Here is an 8995-nt window from a genome sequence, read left to right as displayed (position 1 = left end):
TGTTAATAAGGTTATATGCATATGAAAAGTATGAATATGTACCGTACTGCCTTTCTATATAATAGGATTCCTTAACTACCATAGAGAAAAGTTGATAATGACCGCAGACTCCAATTTTAAACCATTTAACATTTATTGTTTCGGGCTCAAATTAAATAAAAATTTTTGACCCCTGTCCAAGTAACCTACATTTAACATTTCAAATGTTTCGTCCCAAAATTGGCGAAGGAGTTTGATAGAGTCGCCAAAGGTCAACTCTGAAAACTTTGACCTCTTTGAAGCCAAATTTTCACACAAACACTAATTAAAAAGCATGCTGCATGTCGGAATACTCTCTCTGTAAAATTTAAAATGTGTAGACCCAAAATTGGCTTAATAGTTTGCTAGAGATCGAAAAGGTAAAAACTTTTGAACTTTGACCCCTTAGATGTCAGAGTTTAAGCTAAAAACGATTTAAACGCTTGCCCTATGTCTGAGTACACTTTCAAATGGTTAGACCAGAAATGGTCTGGGTAATTTGGTAGAGACCGTAGAGGTCAATTTTTAAAAACTTTGTCCATAATTACGACCCCTTAAAATTTATTGTTTTGGGCTCAAATCACATTATATACGAAGATCAATGTCCGAGTAATATATGTCTAAAATTTCAAGTGTTTAGACCCAGAATTTGTGGAGGAGCTTGATAGATTGTTCAAAGGGGAAATCATTGAAATGTGACCCCTTGACAGGGAAATTTCTTGCTGAAAACCGATTCAAAAGATTTTCCCAAATCTCAATATCCAATATGTCAAATCTCGAGTCTGTAGGCTGAAAATTGACAGGGTTATTTATTAGGGAAGTGTACACAGACAGACAGACAGACACACACACACACCCACACACACACACACACACATATATATATATATATATATATATATATATATATATATAACCTCGTTGTCCGGGTGTTTGCAGGTGTGTGTTGAGCAAAGACAAAGCGGTAGTAGGAAGGCAGGCTCCAACCCGTACCGTGAAAGAGGAAAAGAACGGGGGAAAAAGTAACATCTTTGCAGTTACGACCACCACCAAATCGGAAGTGACGTAGGTTTAAATTAAGGCTAGACAATCGTAAAGGGGGGATGACTTTCGAAAATATCGGTGAAAAAAGTGGGCCTTCCCTGTAGAAAAGTGCCCAGTTGAAGGTGAGGAAATTAATGTTTTAGCCAATATATCGGTATTTGTCGTCTGAACGGTCGAGTCTCACCACGATACTGATCTTGTGAAAATCCATCGCTTCTGTCGAAAGTTTTCGGCAGACATGCAAACATACATGCATGCATTTATATATTTGTAGCTCAAATTTTCGACCCAAACCGATTAAAAAGCTTGCCCTATCTCTGAATACCCTTTATATAAAATTTCAAATGTTTAGGCCAGAAATTGTCTGAGGAATTTGGTAGAAATCGCAGAGGTCAAATTGTTTTTATCTTTGATCCTTATTATACCCCTTTAACATTTATTGTTTTGGGCTGAAATCTAGTTATTAAGTTAGACCCATGTTCAGGAAACCTATACCTAAAATTTTACGTGTTTATACCCAAAATTGGCGGAGTTTGGTAAAGTTTCAAAGGTCAAATTTTTAAACTTTGACCCCTTAACAGCCAAACTTCTGGCCGAAAACCGATCACATAAATTTTTCCAAATCTCAGTACCCTGTATATCAAATTTCTAGTATGTAGACAAAATATTGACAGAGTTATTGCATAGGGAAATGTACATAGGCACGCAGACACACACAGAGGCATACACACAAAGACACAGGCACATTCACTTATATATATATATATATGTATATATATATATATATATTGATTAATTATTATTATAAGAAAACATTATGTCATCCCCTTTAAGAAACTTTGCATGCGAGATTATATTATAATCATTAGATCACTCTGAAAGGCGTTAGAAACATTTAAAAATTAATGTTTAAATTTCAACAATGTCTCTTGCAGCTGACAGTGGCCTTGCTAATGGTATCACTGATGGCTTTGTTATCAGGTTCGAATCTCCGACTTACTGTAATCGTGACACCCTGCACAGATGATTCTCGAAATTGCATGTAGGTATTTAATAATTATTGTAGTAAAAAAAAATGCGTTTATTCTGACAATATAGAATTCAGAAATGCAAGAAAGTAACCAAATTGGTGAAGAAATAAGTCTATTAACTATTTCCAAAAAGTCCAAGAACTTTTTTTTTGTTTTTGCAGTTTTATTCCGAGACACACAGGTAAAACATGAGAAATAATTGTAAATCATACAGTTGATAAAATTGATAAAAGTCTAACTCACTGCCCTGTGAAGCTTGTGTATATAACACATTTTATTTTTATATTAACTCTTTATAGTGCATCGTTGTACTCTAGTACTTTAGTATATATAAGAACTGCACGCTTATTGAACATTCTGATGTTGATTGTTTTCCTCTTATTCACACGTTTCATTCTTTCAACAATAATGTTAATAATAATCTCCACTCATTTAGTTCATCATTTTTCATTATTTTTTAGCCATTTACAATAAGTGTCTTTCATTCTTGTCTGGTGCGACGTTCATAATAATGCCATCGTTTTTAAAATGTAAATAAAACTATATAAAACAAGTGAAGCATATATGGTCCCCCGTGAGTGCACAGTTAATGAGGCATAAAAAATGACTTAGTTCAGCATCCCTCCCCCGCTTATCTCCAAATGTCCCCAGACGACGCCAAATCTTTGTGAAAATGAACAAACGGTGCTGTTTAAGGCCTCGACATATGTAAATTTGAGTTCTAAATGATTAAAAAAATGAAATGACTAAGTCCATCATTTACCCCTCCATTTAGCCCCCCCCAAATCCCCAAGGTATTAGGATATTTAAATTTGAGTGCAGCACCATGCAAAACTGCTAATTAGACATACACAGAAAATTGTGAAGAAATATAGCAAAATAGTGCCCAAAATGGAGTATTTTATTAGCTCTAAAAGAGCCCCTGGGGCACACCCCAGAGTTATCGGTAAGTATAGACAAACAAAATTATATAGAAATCAGTTAGTTACAACTTTTCAGAAAGTTTTATAAAATCCAAGGTATCAATTTTTTTTAATAAGCACAAAAGTGTCAATTTTAGTCATTTTAACCTGAAAGGCAATCCTAGGGGTGCAACCGGAGTTTTCCCGGAAAACCCGTTCTGTTACTTTGTTACTTATATCCTCTTTAATGTTTGTGCAAAATTTCAATAAATTCCAAGGCAGAGACTTATTGAAATAAGTGCGAACAGACGAACGGACAAACGGACGAACGGACGAACGGACGAACAGACGAACGGACAAAGTTGAATTTACAGTCCACCCTTCTTTTGTCAGGGAGACTAAAAAGCATTTACTTAATAGTAATCTCCTTGTGTATATGCACTGTCGCCAAAATGTAACCAAGTATAATATACGTCAAATCCAATAAAATTATTTGTTTAAACATTGAATGTTTCGATGGACTAAACTCGAAGTGCTAGAAGATAATAATAGCGGGAGCGGGAAGTGATAGAAATCGAGTATTAACTACACTAGTGGTTATATTACACCGTCTCTATTCTTTCTTCCAATCACCAATGAAGCGGAAGCGACAATAACGTAAGAAGAGAGTAAGAGGATGACGCATTGAAGAATTGAAATTAAAAAAAAAACACTAAAGTAGTAGAAGTAGTAGTAGTAGTAGTATCTCCAGGTCTTTAATCTTTTATTTTCAATCTTCTCACCATTTTTTTCTAGCTGAGGACAGGGCATATTCCCGGATGTTTTATATTCAGATGTTATTTCATACATTCCAACTGAGATATCTTTTTTTTTCTATTATAACCGCCCCTTTAACTAAAATTGTATCTCTTGCACTTTAGGCACGGCATAATCGGCAGAATCGCGTCGACACACCGGCTCTCATCAGATCATCGAAGTTAAGCAACGTTGAGCTTGGTTAGTACCAGATAGGTGACCATTTAGAAATTCTAGGTGCTGTATGTGCTCTAACTTCTACTAAGTTTGTTTTTTTTTCCTTCTAGTCCCATATCATATATCATCATGTTAAGTTTAATAGCTCTTTTCTGTTTAATTTTACTTTAGTCGACATTCTCAGAAAGCAAGAAAACCTTCAGAAGCTGACACTTGCTATCTATATAATATTCAAATCTATTCAAATATTCCAGTAAAATTATCCTTTACCTCTCAAGTACTGAGCTAGTAAAAAAGTTGGAAACATCAATTTCTTCTTTCCAATTGACAATTTAATTATTCATAGCATACGTTTTTATAGTCTCTTGTTCTTACTGGATTGCAAACAAGATTTCCTGTTGTCTGGCGGAGTATCCAACTTCATATTGTAACGTATGATAACATCACTTTGAAAAGCTGTACCATACTTCCTTAAAGGCAGTGTTGGCTAGACATAGCGATAACTTATTTGAACTGCGAATACTATGTAATTTTGAATATTTAGTTGAGAATCATATGTAGAGGGAAGTATCCTAAAGCCAGATTGTCCTGACAAACTCCTGTATAGAGACACTCAGTGACAGGAATTGCGGTTCGGGTGGCATCATAGCTTGACGTACAATGGAGGTTTATAGACACGTAATATGACTCATATAGAAAATGAAGGAGAGAAGGCCACCCGTAAAGACTCGTGGCTTTAGAAATATCATGAGTAAATATAATACAACAGCAATTCCCTCTGTTTCATCCTTACTTTACTGGTTAGTGATTTTAAAATGATAACAATGTGAATAAACCTCTTCTTGTCTCCAATCGTTTTCTCAATTTGATACGTATCCAGTTTATAAACGAGCTCTTTTGATTGTGGAGTTTCTTCAATCAGGCAGGATCACAAAAAAGTACACCAGCATATATGTTTAGAAACTTTGGTGCATGACAAAATGTTTAAACATGAGAACGGTGTTCTAGCATGTGCTAATGTAGTGAATTTAATTAAAATCATTTTTGTTATCCTGGCTTATATTATTATTATTTTTGCTGTGGTTTAATATAATTAGACTAGATTAGTTTTCCAAAGTGATGGATAAAAAATGCAAGTTATTTCGAATATCCATAAACATAAATATCAGATTTCAATAAATGCATGTTTGTAGAAAAAGCACTATGCGATGATTTAGTCGTCACGAGAAATGTTTGTGTGATGAGGGTGAAGATGAGCGAACTATGTCTCATCCATTCTGTCTCTCGCACGCAAACACCACCGCGTCTGTTTATGTTCACTTCTTTGCCTTATTCAGTCACGTATACACACACGTACAGAGGCACACACGCACTCAAACACGCATTACCTCACACACTTGTCTTCACACAAAGACTCTCTCTCTCTTTCTCTCTTTCTCTCTCTCTCTCTCTCTCTCTCAAACACATATACACGCACTACGCTATCGACTTCACTATCTCTGCACAGGAAGAACGTGTCTATGAAATAAAATCGATATTTATTGTAAAACGAAACTGTCGGCTTCTTATTTTATTAACAAGCGGCTTATAGTCACGGCTTGATGACACTTGACCCGTTCCCAGAAATGGGATCAGGCAATGAAAGTCTTCTGTCTGTATATACTTGTGACTCCTTTATCTCTCCTCCCTCTCTCTTCCTCGTACTCTCTCTTTCTCTCGCTGTCTTACCCGCTCTTTTCTTTCCTCCTATCACTTTCTTTCTCTCCCTAATGTTTCTGCCTATTTCTCTAGCTCGCTTTATCTTATCACTTCTTATCTCCTTACAGAAGGGATACGTGCACCAAAAATATGTAAGATATTAAAATTTACACTTCGTTTAGTTTGTGACTTGAACTTTTATTTAGTTTTACACCATATCTGCGGTTTAAGAGAATTTGAAACAGACACAAAAGCTATTCCAACATATCCAGTGTATACAGTAGGTTCAACGAAAGATGTGCCTCTATATGTCACTCTTTCTCTCTCTCACTCCTCCTCCCACTCTTCCAATTTTTACTCACTTCTCATAAACATGTCATTCTCTATCTTACTTCCCCTATCTTCACCCTTCTTTTCCTTGTCTATCTCTTACTCTCTCTCTCTCTGTATGTCTCTGTCTTTGTATTTCTGTCTGTCTCTCTTTCTCTTTTGTTCTCTTTCCCGGTATTACTCTCACAGTAACAGTAGTTGTATACAAAATAGGAAATATACTACAATAACATACATTATATGCGGTTTGTCACTTTGATTGGGTTTCCAAACTACTACCAAAGTCTTTACGCCTGTCAGTTGAGCTCGTATAAAAACGTGAAAATATATAGGAAAAAATATAAAAAATGGAAACGTATGTAAATAGTGTTGTGGTTTTATTTGTGTTTAGAAAATAAATAAAAAATTATGGAGTTTTGAAGAACCAGTTTCATTAAAAAGTAAACTAAGGAGGAAAAAGAATAAATCACGTTGAGATCATTTTTTACTTGACTACGTAACTCTAAAGTGTACAGAAATATGCTCACTGCCATTTGAAAACCTAAGAGACCATGGCTTTCAGATAATCTCAGGTCGAGGAATAAACGTTATCCGAACGTATATAATTTAAACAAAACTTGAACACAAGTCGATATTTTGTTATAACGACGAAAACAGTCTATCTCCACGCTTTCTTTAACCCATTCCAACTTAAGACTGTGTGAAAATTTGACTTCCATCGTCGGAGTAAAATTTAATTTCATGTCTTACCGACATTAATGTCCGAATAAGAACAACATCGACTTTAATCAAATCTAATTACCCGTGCCCAAGGAACGATGACGTGGAATATCTGATCGACTCGCGTTAATAATAAACATTTCAGTCACTATATAAAACACCTCTTTTAGTCCACGTTGTGTTATCTTTGAAAACTGTGTAAAAAAGCAATGAGTTCGTACGATGCTGGGATTCTGTTTTTCCACTAAATATGTGAAACCTTTAAGAGAACCAGCCATTGGTGGTGATCGATTGATACATATTCCCCCGCATGAATCCCATGATAAGCCATATTTTTCTCGGTATATTTTTATTGTATTAAAATATCTGACCTATAGTAGTTGTGGGTATATGTATGTAGCAAAGAAATCGATTAATTACGACATCTTCATCAATAGCACGAAAATTGCAATTAACTCTGCATTATTGCTGATGTCAATGGATTCATCGATTTGGAGATCAAACAGTCTATTTTGAAATTTTGATATTGCACTCTTCTCAATGTTATCAGACAAGTCAATAATCCTTCTTTGAATCGTATTGTTTGAAAGAGGGAGTTTGCTAATTTCTTGTTCTGGCTTATCGCCAAGCATTATTTCCACCATTTTTTTGCTTGCAAGAAGGATAACTGATTCCGCAAGAATATGAGAGTTTAATTTAAAACCAATAATTTCTGCCATTTCATATGAAGCTAATTGAGCTTTTTTCGGACAGTTATTGTTTTGTTTGTGTTTTTTAAATACGTGATTTGCGTTGCATTTAATTCTAACAACCGTTGGAAATAATCAACAGTTGTAGTAGCAAGGTGTCTTTCCGTCTTACATGCGTCCGTTGTTTCATTAGACTGCGTCTGGACGCAGACAACACACAGCGGATAAGTTTGTTTTTTTACATAGGCATCAGAAACTTATCAATGCTCGGAGGTCACTGAGGTTAATGGTAAAAGAATGTACAGTAGTCAATTTGACAATATAGTAATAGTTAGTAATCGAAATTCGGTAAATTTGTTAAATTAAGTGGAACGACTAATCAAGAACTTGCTTACATTGGACTTGAAGACAACCATATTGTAGTCAGCTGGAAAGCAGGTAAACGAAAGAGTTCCACATCCATGCGGTTCTAAGAAATAAGCTTTGTCCATGGAATCCACGTTTAAGTTTAGGCACAGATAAAGAATGGGGGAAATTATTGATAGTGTTTTCAGCCAGACGCGTGTTTCTCGTGGAAGTTTGGAGTATATCTAATCCAGTAAAATCCAAATTCTTAATAATTATTATTATACAACTGGTAAACTTTTTTTTTTTAAATCAAGTTGCAGTATTATATTTGTCACCAAAACCTTGCATTGTTAGAAACTTGTTTATAACCTTAAAAACGAATTAGATCTAAAATTTAATAAATACTTCAAAGCAGACTTTTATCATATACAATCATTTTTTTTTATTTTACTTAATACAACCTTATTTTACAAAACCTAAATATTTAATAAAAACTATTAACAAAGAATCTGTTAATATTGTAAATCAAATACATAGGTAATATAAAGCACAAATCAATGCTTATCAATATTATTATCGATATTATTATCAATATTATTATCGATATTATTATCAATATTATTATCGAAAAATCCAAATACAAAACAATTAAAACGAACGATATATTACGCGTTTTATTTTTTGATATTTTACATTTAACATCACGTACGGAATAATGTGTGTGTTATTATTTATTAATGCACATGACTCAGTTTACAACGATATGAAAGCTGTTTTCCACCTAAAACGGTCCTGGATATATCCAGTGGTGAGGCCCCAGCTTGCGGCCTTTGGGGAGTGTGGAGCCACCCTTTAATTACCATTGCTCCCGGACCCACTCTGACCCGGCGTGGTAGTAGCTGTTAGGGTCCCAACTATGGGTTAAATAGAAACCGACTTGAAAACAACAAATATAGTCTATTAAAAAAATTTCTTCAGAATCTTTGGATTCGGCATCAAATAACATGAAAAGGGTTGATATGCCGTAAAACAAAAACAACCAACAAACCAACCAACCAACCAATCCACCTAAAACATCTTGTAACTTCCACTTATAATCTCCTCGCGGCATACCAGTAATCATTTCGTGGAACAGCAATGTACCACAGTACAGTGGTCGGGGACATCTGGTATATATATATATATATATATATATATATATATGATAATTTTTGACAATAACTTCCTAGCATTACTCAGGTAT

This window comes from Euprymna scolopes, chromosome 19 (genome assembly GCF_053919585.1).
Source record: "Euprymna scolopes isolate OS-2025 chromosome 19, ASM5391958v1, whole genome shotgun sequence".
In the NCBI taxonomy this organism is placed as follows: Eukaryota; Metazoa; Mollusca; class Cephalopoda; order Sepiida; family Sepiolidae; genus Euprymna; species Euprymna scolopes.
This window is presented reverse-complemented; position numbering follows the sequence as displayed.